The following is a 10,618-nucleotide window of genomic DNA, read 5'->3' on the forward strand; positions in this document are numbered from 1 at the left end:
TTTCTGAAATGGCTGCTTTCTCATTTGGTAACTTTTATCCTTTTTATGTAAAACACTAATATAATGAGTCTCTGTGAAAACTATTTAAGCTTTATTCTGTGAATTTCAATTACAAATTCAAGGCAATAACTTCTGTATGCAAAGTTGGATGCATAAATATGATTGAAGTAGGGAAAAGACAGGAGTAATTCTAGGCTGTAATATATTACAATCAATCCTATAGAACTATATATTATATATTTTACTGAGATATATAGAGATGAGAATGAAAAGGCTGGAGTTAATTCTTCAGCAGCCTTATGGTGTGATGTGTAAGAGGCTTTTGATCTTGTTTGTGCTGCTGTTTGTCCAATGTCTCGTGTGGAGCACCAGGGGCTTGTGCTTGGGAAGGAGCCTGGGGGCTCCATGGCCGTGTCCAGCTCCTGGAAGCAGCTGCAGCCAGGATGTGCTGGTTGGATGCACAGAATCATAGCAGAGATCCCCACCTTGGGCTGCCCTTTGGAGCAAGCTTTGGATGCTTTCAGGGTGGAGGTGACAACTCTCTGTCCCCTGCAGTGCTGTGCCAAGCCCTGCCTCGGGGAAGACTGGATCTGAGCTCTGCCAGGGTGGCATCTCCCACCGGGAAGCACCGAGCTTTCATAGGGGCAGGCTCTGAACTCCACTGTGGCTCTTTTAACATCCCCTGTTCTTGGCCCCTACCTCCACTGAGGGTGGGACCAGCCTCCCAGAGCAAAGGGTGCTGTGTGTCTGGTGCCACCGTGTCAGGAAGGTGCTACAGAACCACGAGCAAGTTGGCTCCTGCATCTGTGAGTCTGTGACGTGGTGTGAGACAAAAATCTGTGTGTGGGTCCCCAAACTGAGCACCTGAGCAGGCAGCACTAAACCAGGCAGTTGCAAAGGCTGGTTGGAAATCTTCATGGCTCCTGAAACCTCCTTCCTGAGGATTTGCTGTAGGCTTGAGGCCAAATCCAGAGAGATGATAGAAGAAAATGTGTGGGCAGGAACATGTGTTGAGACATTGGGACAGAGGAGAGGTCCTCCTCCGGGTGACTCAGTCCCAGTACAAGTGTGTTCAGGGAAACTGGGCTCTGGGAGGCTCTCAAAGCTGCACAGAGTTCACAGGCTGGAGAGGAGAGGGAGGACTGTACTGCCTGTGGACAGCACTGCCAGGCAGGCAGGAGCTGTGGCTGCTTCTCGGGATATTCAGATTCTCTTGTGTAATGGCTCTTGGGAATTTTCCACTGTTACTGGTTTTGTTTTGTTTGGGTTTTTTTTTTTTTTTTTTTGGTTCCTCAAATAAATGGTACTTTCTAAAACTGGCTTTTTAGACTGTTTCTGATCTGAAATTACTTTTGGGAGCTGGATAACCAGGAGCTAATGTTTGTGTAACTACTTGGTTTACTGAAGGGGTGGCACGCTGGGACTGGCGCGGTGGCTGCAGCTCAAAGGGGCTTTGTCAGCAGCTCCTGAGCTGCCTGCAGTGCCCCACCCGTGCACGATTCCCATAGCACCAGCTGCCCCGTGTCTCTGGAGCTGCAGAGACAGCACAGTGCCATGGGCTGAGTGTCCTGCCTTGTGGTGACACTTGGACAGCGCTGTCCCCTTGTAATCAGGAGGAGCAGAGGGAGGTAGGAAGGCCTGTGCCTTTCCCCTCACATGAAAGCAGTGCACTGGGTGTTTTGCTTGAACAAGTTTCAAGCCAACCCTCTTTAAACCAATGTAGCCCTTCCAATAGGTGCAGAGTGGATCAGCTGCTCTGGGAGCAAGTCCACAGGTGCCTTCATGCTGTTTGGGATTGAACAGCTACACTTTCAGGCAAATTCTGGAGGAAGCTGCTGTTTGTCCAAACTCCTCTGCTCTGTCAGTTTGCTGCTCTCAATGGACAGGACCCACTTCTCTCCTGGCAGGTGGGAGAGCAGAGGCTGTACAGGGAGCAGTGCTGAGGCTCCTCAGAAGTGCTGTCTTTAAATGGATTATCATCCTTGAGAAAATCTAATTCCCTTCTCCCTGGTGGGAATTCCTGCTCCAGGTGGTTTGGATTAGCATGGACAGAGGAAACAAACTGGGACTAGTACACAGGCTCCCTCAGGGTGAGGGAGTAGCACGTGCTCTTGTGCTCCTTGTTGCCTGCTCTGTGCCAGGTGTGCTCACAGATGTGCTCTGAGAGTCTCATCAGTGCTAAGAAAAGCAGAGCCCTGTGCTCCCAGGGCCCTCCTGTGCTCCTGGGAGCTGCTGTTTGTCAGCACTTTGCTGACGTCCTCCTGCGATCTCCATGTTCTCGTGGCTGAGACAGGTTCTTGGAAGTGCTGCTTGGAACAGCCCATGTTTGTCACTTTTTTTTTTTTTTCTTTTCCCTTTCTTTTCTCTCTTGGGCTTCGTCTCTTGGTTGCAAGAATGCTGTGTACTTTCCAAAACTGCCCTCAGTGTAAAAGTGCCTTGTTTTTGCAAAGCAATCTGGACGGGTAGTCTGCAAATCCCCAGAGCACAAGCCTGGCTGCCTGCCTGTCCTTGCAGAGCTCCGGTTCCTGAGATGGATTTGTCACCATTCCCTCCGTCTGCCCTTCTAGCCTGCCTGTACCTGGTTGTGTGGTGAGAGGTACCATACCATGAGAATTACTGGTCTTCACCTCTGACCTCACAGATGGCACTTTTTGGTTTTCTTCTTAGTGCTGAAGATCTTCTTTATCTGGCTTGAAAATAGCTGGAACCCTCCCAGGTACTGATGTGATTGAGCAGCCAGGGAAGGTCTGTCATTCCCAAATGCTCCCTGAAGGAGGGACATGGAGGAGCTGGAAAATTAGGTGTAACCTTGCTGACCCCCTTTGCTTTATGGCTTCCAGGGGGTTTTGAGGTGATGTTTGTGGGTGTTTGGGTCCCTTGTTTTGCAGTGTGAGCTGAGGCACTGGGCTGTGTGCCAAAGGTGCCAAAGTGGCTCACAGCAGTGATGTGCTGGTGATTGTGGTGCCTGTCCCCAGCACCTCGAACCTGCAGAGTCTGGGAGGGCACAATTCCTGCACCCTGGAGGTGTGGTGTTTGCCATGAGCCTCCCCCAGCCCCCTGGGTACTGAGTCAGGTGCACAGCTGGGCTCCCTGTGGCTGCAGGCAGGGTCAGGGTGAGCCCAGGGGATGGGAGTGCTGGGTACAGCCCTCCCTGCCCTCTGGGGCTGGAGTAGGGCATCACTGGCTCCAGTTAGCTGAATAAACTGGAGCTGTGCGGGAGGTAACAGAGCAGGTTGTCTTCGGGACTGGGGTCTGCCAGGTGAAAACTTTCCTTCCTCTGGTATCACTGGGTGACCCTTTGCTGTAGGGATGCTCTGATACTTGGGGCTAAAACCGGTCAGTTCTTCCTTCCCTGTCCTCTGTCCCAACTTGCTTGGTGCCAGTCACGGTGTAGGTGGTGATGCTCAAAGTTCTGGTCCCTTTGGGGGCTCCAAGCCTGTCCCCTGTGCCAAAGGGGCTCTTGAAGGGTTGTGTTTCATAGAATCAGAGTATGACTTGCTTTGAAAGGAACCTCAAAGTCTGATCCTCCAACCCCCTGCCAGGGGCAGGGACAACGTCCACAAGACCAGGTTGCTCGGGGCCCCATCCAAACGCTTCCAGGATTGGGACAACCGTAATTTCCTGGCAGAACGCTGCGGCATCCCCCCGGCCCCACCCATTATCCCAACCCCCTCCGTTATCCCGGTTCTCCCCCTGTTATCCCAACTTCCCCCGTTATCCCAGTTCCCCTTCCCCATTATCCTGGCTCCTTCCCCATTATCCCAGCCCCCCCGTTATCCCGACTCCCCCCATTATGCCGGCCTCTCCCGTTATCCCGGCTCCCCCCGTTATCCTGACTCTCCCCCTGTTATCCCGACTCTCCCCCCATTATTCCAACTCCCCCCATTATCCCGGTTCCCGGCCACCCCCCGGTAATTCCGGCCCCTCCCGTTATCCCAACTCCCCTCGTTATCCCAACTCCCGCCGTTATCCCGGTTCCCCCCGCGTTATCCTGACTCTCCCCACGTTATCCCGCTCCCTCCCCGCGTGTCTGCTGCCCCCTGCTGGGCACGCCCGGCACGGCAGGCCCCGCTCCCCCCGGCCGTGCCCCGCTGCCCGCTGCTTCCACCGCCCCGGGGCACTGAGGGGGCTTCTCGCTGCTCCCACCGCCCCGGGATCATTGAGGGGCTCAGGGGCTGCTCCCACCGCCCCGGGATCCCTGAGGGGCTCAGGGGCTGCTCCCACCGCCCCGGGATCCCTGAGGGGCTCAGGGGCTGCTCCCACCGCCCCGGGATCATTGAGGGGCTCAGGGGCTGCTCCCACCGCCCCAGGGCACTGAGGGGCTCAGGGGCTGCTCCCACCGCCCCGGGATCCCTGAGGGGCTCAGGGGCTGCTCCCGCCGCCCCGGGGCACTGAGGGGGCTTCTCGCTGCTCCCACCGCCCCGGGGTCTCTTAGGGGCCGTCCCTGCTGGTCACAGGCTGCCCGACCGGCCCCGCTGCGGGTGGGAATTCCTCGGCGGCCACGCTTCTGCCGTAGGACTGCGCTCTGCGGTCTCAGTAATGCTGGTGAATCCTGCTGGATGAGTTTCTTTTTTTCCTTTTCTTTTCCCCCCTTTCCCCCCTTCTTCTCCCCCTCTTTTTTTTTTTTTCTCCCCCATCTTTCTCCCCCTGCCCCTTTCTGCCCGCGGGGTTTGCCATGGGCAGGGATGGATACGAGTCCCCATGGATGTCCCCATGGATGTCCCCATGGATGTCCCCATGGGTGTCCCCATGGGTGTCCCCATGGATGTCCCCATGGATGTCCCCATGGATGTCCCCGTGGATGTCCCCATGGATGTCCCCATGGATGTCCCTGTGGATGTCCCCATGGATGTCCCCATGGGTGTTCCCATGGATGTCCCCATGGGTGTTCCCATGGATGTTCCCATGGATGTCCCCGTGGATGTCCCCATGGATGTCCCCATGGATGTCCCCATGGCTCTATGAAGGTCCGGGGTGTCCCCAGTGCCAAAGGCACCGGCTGACCTGCGGGCCCTGCCCTTGCTGCCACAGCGTCGCCCTGCCAGCCCTGGGTAGGGCAGTGGCTTGGGGCATTTTGCCCAGTATTGGAGGGAAAAGGCCTGGTTTTTAATCACAGGCTGGTTATTTTGGTATTTTGGGGAAGCGGGGGGTGCAGGAGGTGGTCTGGCTGCTGGAGGCACATGGAAGGGAACAATGGAGCCACTGTGCAGCAAAAGGCCCCGGCTCCCGTCAGAAAGGTCCAGCGAGGGGTTTTCAGCACGTTTCTATTCCGCTGCTCAGGTATAATTACACGGGGAACAAAGAGCCCTTCAAAGCCACCCGCTCCCCCAGCACAGTCCGGGGCTGTGGGCACACACACGTGTCGGCTCTCGGCAGGGTGTGAGGGGCTGGTGACCATGCACACCCACCAGAGTAGCCCAGCGGGGCTGGTGACATTGGGCAGGGGCTTGGGAACAAGCTCTGGGTGCATCCCCAGCTTCCCTGGGAGCCACAGCTGCAGTGGGAGGGAGGCTGTTCTCCCAGAGCCACACTCCTGGTGAGCACCCCAAGGCAGAAAGCAAAGAGCAAATCTCACCCTGCCTCTTGGCACCCATCCTGCTCTTGCTGTTCATTTAGATATTAGGTTTATTAAGTGCCTTTCCTTCTCCCTCTGGCCAAATCTGCTGCAGAGGTGAGGGGCACCAGTGGAACTGCTGGGGCTTCACCTCTAAGCTGTCCCAGCCCAAACCAACCAGGGCAGGAGGCTTGATTTAGGATTTGGGGCACGGGGGTTCTTGCAGGCAGCAGCACCATGCAGCTGGGTGCCAATGTGCTCCATGCGTGGTACTGCACAGTCCTGCCTGCTCCTCACAGTGCTCTGGGCAAAGCCATGCCAGGCTCCTGCCAAGCCCCACAGCACCCAGGGGTGCTGCTTAGCTCATCCATTGGCAGCTCCACTGATGCCAAATCCCCCTGGCCTCACAGGGAAGGAGCTGCGTCCAGTCCTTTCCTTCTCAGTGCTGATCTGTTACTGCCTGCCTGGTCTGCGCCCTAATTACTGCAGCAGTGCATGGAAATCAGGGCTGTGTTTTCAAGCCTAGTTGTTTATTTAAGCTGTTTAAAAAGCTACTTTCCTTCCCTAGTGAATCCTGAGTAAATGATCCCTGTGTTTCTTTTGAGAACAGGATGAAAGGAGGTTGCCCTCCATCCAGCTCCTGTCACTGGATCCCCAAACCCCCCAGCAGTGCTGCAGCCTGGAACTGACCACAGGGAGCCCAGCACTGACCCTACACCCCTAATCAGGCCACTGAACCCCAGCTTCAGCCTTGGGGCAGTGGCCCAGCATGCAGCCCTGTGGGACACTGCTGGCCCCTGGGCTTGGTCTTTCCCTGAGTTGCAGGGAGTCCGGAGCTTGGCGGGAATTAGCTTGTTTTCAGCTGGCTTTTAGGGAAAAAGAAAAAAAAAAAAAAAAACAAACCAAAACAAAACAAAAGCCACTGACAAAAAGGAAGCCTAATTTTCCACCGGCTTTTTGGCTGCATGGGCAGGGCTGAGTGCCCAGGGCTGTGGGCACAGAAGCGTGGCAGTCTCCTCCCCTGAACTGCCCATCTCAGGCCCGGGGCTAATAACACCCACTCCTGGCACTGCTGGTGACACGGGCACCCACGGGTGCCTCGGGCTCACTCTGTCCTTGATGCTGTTTGGGTTTATTTCAGAGCCTGGCCAGCAGGGCCACATGCTTGAGCAGTTCCCGATGTGCTTGAAGCCTCTTGAGCAGGTAATTGTAATTCCTCAGCAACCCAGCTTGGCTTATTTTGGCACCAGCATAGTGTTGCATCCTGAGGCCCAGCTGGGTAATTTATAGCTCTGTCAGAAAAAGGATAAAATCAGCACAGGGTTTCTGGGCACTGTGCAAATCTGTGTGCTGGGGCCAGGATTGCCCTTGGTGGGGTGCTCAGGGACCCCACTGGGGTGTGTGGGTAATGCTGGGACCAGGCTTGGTAGGAGAGAGATTTTATGGCTTGTGATGCAGGAACTGGCCCCTTGGTTCAGTCTGGCTGGCTGGGTCCCTTTTGTGCACTGGGCACATCAACACCTTGAGGGCAGTTTTCAAGCAAAGGTTTCTCCCTGCTCCTTTCCTCTGGCTGATGGGCAGAGCAGCATCCCCACATCCCCTGCTCCTGCGGGCCAGGGATGCAGACATTCACACTGAGCAGCGTGGGCTGTGGGCCCCCTGACCCTCCTGGAGCCTGGGCCTGGGGGTGTGGGGCAGGGACAGCCCCAGGCAGAGGGCTCAGAGCAGGGGAGACAGGCTGCTCTCAATGGCTGCAGCTGCTCATCCTGGTACAGATTCCCTGGTGATGCTGGCCTAGCCTCTGTGCTTCTCCACAGGGGATGGGCAGGGACCTGGGACAATGGCCACACTCCTGTCAGGGAGGTGACCAAGTCACAGCTCAGCAGAGGTATCTGCCCAGGGCTATCCTTGCTGCAGCAAACATCTCACTGGTACAGAACAGCCCCACTTCTTACAGCCCCCTGGCCAGCTCCCCCTTCGCCCACCCCTTGCACTCAGGGGTTGAAAAACCCCTGCTTTAACAGAGTTTTTCTGGTCTTCCTGCAGTGTTGTTACAAATTGCCCTACAAGCCAGCCAGCCCACCTGCCACCTCAGTGCCAAGAGTGGTGTCACCAGCTGGATGTGGGCTGAGTGAGCAGGGAAGGGACATCGCCCTCCCCTTTCTGAAAAACCCTCAGCTAACCCAGTGGGAAACCTGCTGTGTGATGTGGGGAAAAATGCAGTGCAGTGGCTGTTTAAAAAGCACCCAAACTATTTGATTCGGCCAGAAGATGTGCCCCGGAGGTGGCCGGGGGTGGCCAGTGTGTCCCCCGGGCTGGCCTGAGCCCGGGCAGGACGGGCAGGATGGGCAGGACGGGCAGTCCGTGTGATCGCTGGGCTGGCTTCACTAGATGGCAGCAGCTTCTTCCAAAGAGCGCAGGGACACAGCCCGGCAGGGCGGGAGGCACCCGAAACGGGCTGAGTGCTCCTCTCACGGTGGGAAAGCCAGGGTTTCATTTTCTTTTTGATGTTTTTAAAGGTGATGCTCTCCTCTGGGATCCTGGAGTGGCTGCTTGATGTGGTGGGGCTGCCGGCAGCCCCAGCTGCACTCTGGATGGTGGGAGCAGGGGATCCCCATCACCTTCGTGCCTCACCATCACCTGGAGATGCTCGTGCCACACCACATCTTACATGAATTACCCCCTGCATACCTAAAGCATTCGATGCTTTTCCTAAACCCCCAGCTCTCGGAGCCATGTAAAGGTTTTTTTCATGCTCGATTTTATACCCACCCATGTTCCTGGCTGCCTGGGGGACAGGGAGAAGCTGCGGGCAGAGCTCAGGAGCGCAGAGCTGTCAGGCGGGCTCCGCGGGCAGCCCAGCTGGCCAGAGCCGTGCTTCCTTCCCGGACACATGCTGGGTTATTGTGGGATCCGGCAGAGACAGGCGCTGCTGACTGCCGAGCGAGAACATGCAACTGGCTGGCTGGCGCCTGTCCGAGACATTTGTGTTAATCAGCGATTATGCAAATAAACAGCTCTGCCACGCTCCCAGCCCCGCCGCGACGTGGAGCATATGTTCCTCGTGGCAGGCAAGTGTCCCCTCCAGGAGCTCAAAGCTCCTCGTTCCCAGCGTGGGACCTGCTGTGAAAAGCAGATTAAGGCAGCCTGTGGCCGGTGGGGGAGGCAGGAGCCCCGGCAGCCCCCCAGCCCGCCGCTGCCACCTCTCCCTTTTCCCCATGTGGCTTGAATTACTGCGGCTGTTTGCTTAATCCATCAGCCTTCAAGAATGAGCCACTCAGTGCTTTCTTGGCCTCTCCGTCCAGCAAAGTGCTGTAAACATAACAAGGCAGGCTTGTTCCAAGCTCCTGAAGTCAAGAAGCAGTGCTGCTCTTGCCCTTTGGGTCTGGGTTGGTGCTAAATATAACCCAGGGTTCTTTCCATTCATAAAATGTGAATTATGCCCTGGCCTCTGAGGGCGGGGAGCGGGTTGAGGAGTGAGGGCTCCGGTCACTCCTGGTGCAGGCAGCAGCCAAAAGGCTTCACCCCACCCTTTCACAGCCCTCCAGCTCTGCACTGAGGAGATGGGGGAGGAATGCTTTTGGGGGAAATATAGGGGATCCTCTGTTTGGGTGGATTATTTCCTTGCATCTCACCTTTAGGGCTGGGGTGGATTTGCTGGGGAGGTGAGTGCAGAGGATGGTGAGTGTGGGCTGATGGGGTGGCCCAGGCAGCAGCAGCAGCACAGGGGAAGGCCCCACTGCCCTCACATCTGTGCCAGATATTAGAGCATTTTCCAGAAATGGGAGCAGTAGAGTCTTGTACCACTGCTCCCAACTCCTAATGAGCGCATTAGGACTTTGCCTGCTGCTGGAGGAACTTGCTTTTGGATCCCTGGTGGATCTCCGTGTGATCACCCTTCTTCTCTCCTCCAGCCTTTTCCTCCACCAGCCCTTGGCTGTTGGCATGTGCTGTAACATTCTCCCAGCTTTTCCACAGCAGCTCCAGATGCAGAGATGTGCCTGCCTACAGCTTTTTACCCTCAGTGAGGTTCCTGTTTAGGGGAAGAAGGAACCCCATCTCCTGGTGGAGTTTAGGGAGGTGCTGTTCCCTGGGAAGCCCTTGGATTAGGATGCTGAGGACCCAAGCTCTTGTGTTTCCATGGGAGCCAGGGACAGGTACAAGCTGCAGAGGGAGAGGGCCAAGACTCCAGGCATGCCTGAGCATCTCCCTGCTGGGTGGTGTGAGGATGTAAGTCCTCTGCAGCCCCAAATTCAGCATCTGGAGGCATGGGGTGCACGCAGCAAGGCTGAGGATGGGCTGCATGCAGGGCAGTGCTGCATCTGAAACATTCCAGATGACAGAAAACACGGAGGCAATCCGGGTGCTGCTCCAGGGATGCATGTGTGCATCCTGGGGTGCTGCAGGTCACGGGGGGGCTGTGCTTCCCCTGCTCTCCTGCCCACTGCCCTGAGGCCAGGGTGGGTTGACTGCCACTGTAGTCTGGCTGCTGGGTTGTTTCAAATCCCAGCTGAGAACTGCCAATCCAGAAGGTTTCCAGGTACACCATGGGCCTTTGGATGCCACGGAAATCTAAATAAAGCCTTTAACACCCACTCTGCAAAATGCTCATGTCCAGCTCCAGAAAGCTGGTTCTTTTTATGGCATCTAAATCAGCAGTTTGCTGCTGATGCCAGCACTGCATTTCTGTGTGTGTCAAATTGTGTAAAACAACAGAGCTTGGCAGAGCCAGCTAGGGAGGAGCTGGATTTCACACTGAAGTTTTTTCTCTCTTTTTCCCTTTTCCTTCTTAAATAACCCCATTTGGGCCTCCAATAAAAAAACAAAACATCTGGTGCTGGGTATTTGGCTGCTGGGAAGCAGCTCCTGCTGAGCTGAAAAGCACAGCAGCAATGCAGGGACTCCTGGTATGGATCAGTAACACTTAAGGTCGCATTTGGGCATTATCCCTGTCCCTCCTGGACTTTGAATATATGGACTGAGGACACTGAGGGAGCTGTGGTGCTCTATGCCAGCATGCAGGTAAATCATGCAAGTCAGTCAAAAGGCAATTGAATCAGTGAA

The sequence above is a fragment of the Lonchura striata genome, chromosome 20 (assembly GCF_050655825.1).
Source record: "Lonchura striata isolate lonStrDom1 chromosome 20, ASM5065582v1, whole genome shotgun sequence".
NCBI lineage: Eukaryota > Metazoa > Chordata > Aves > Passeriformes > Estrildidae > Lonchura > Lonchura striata.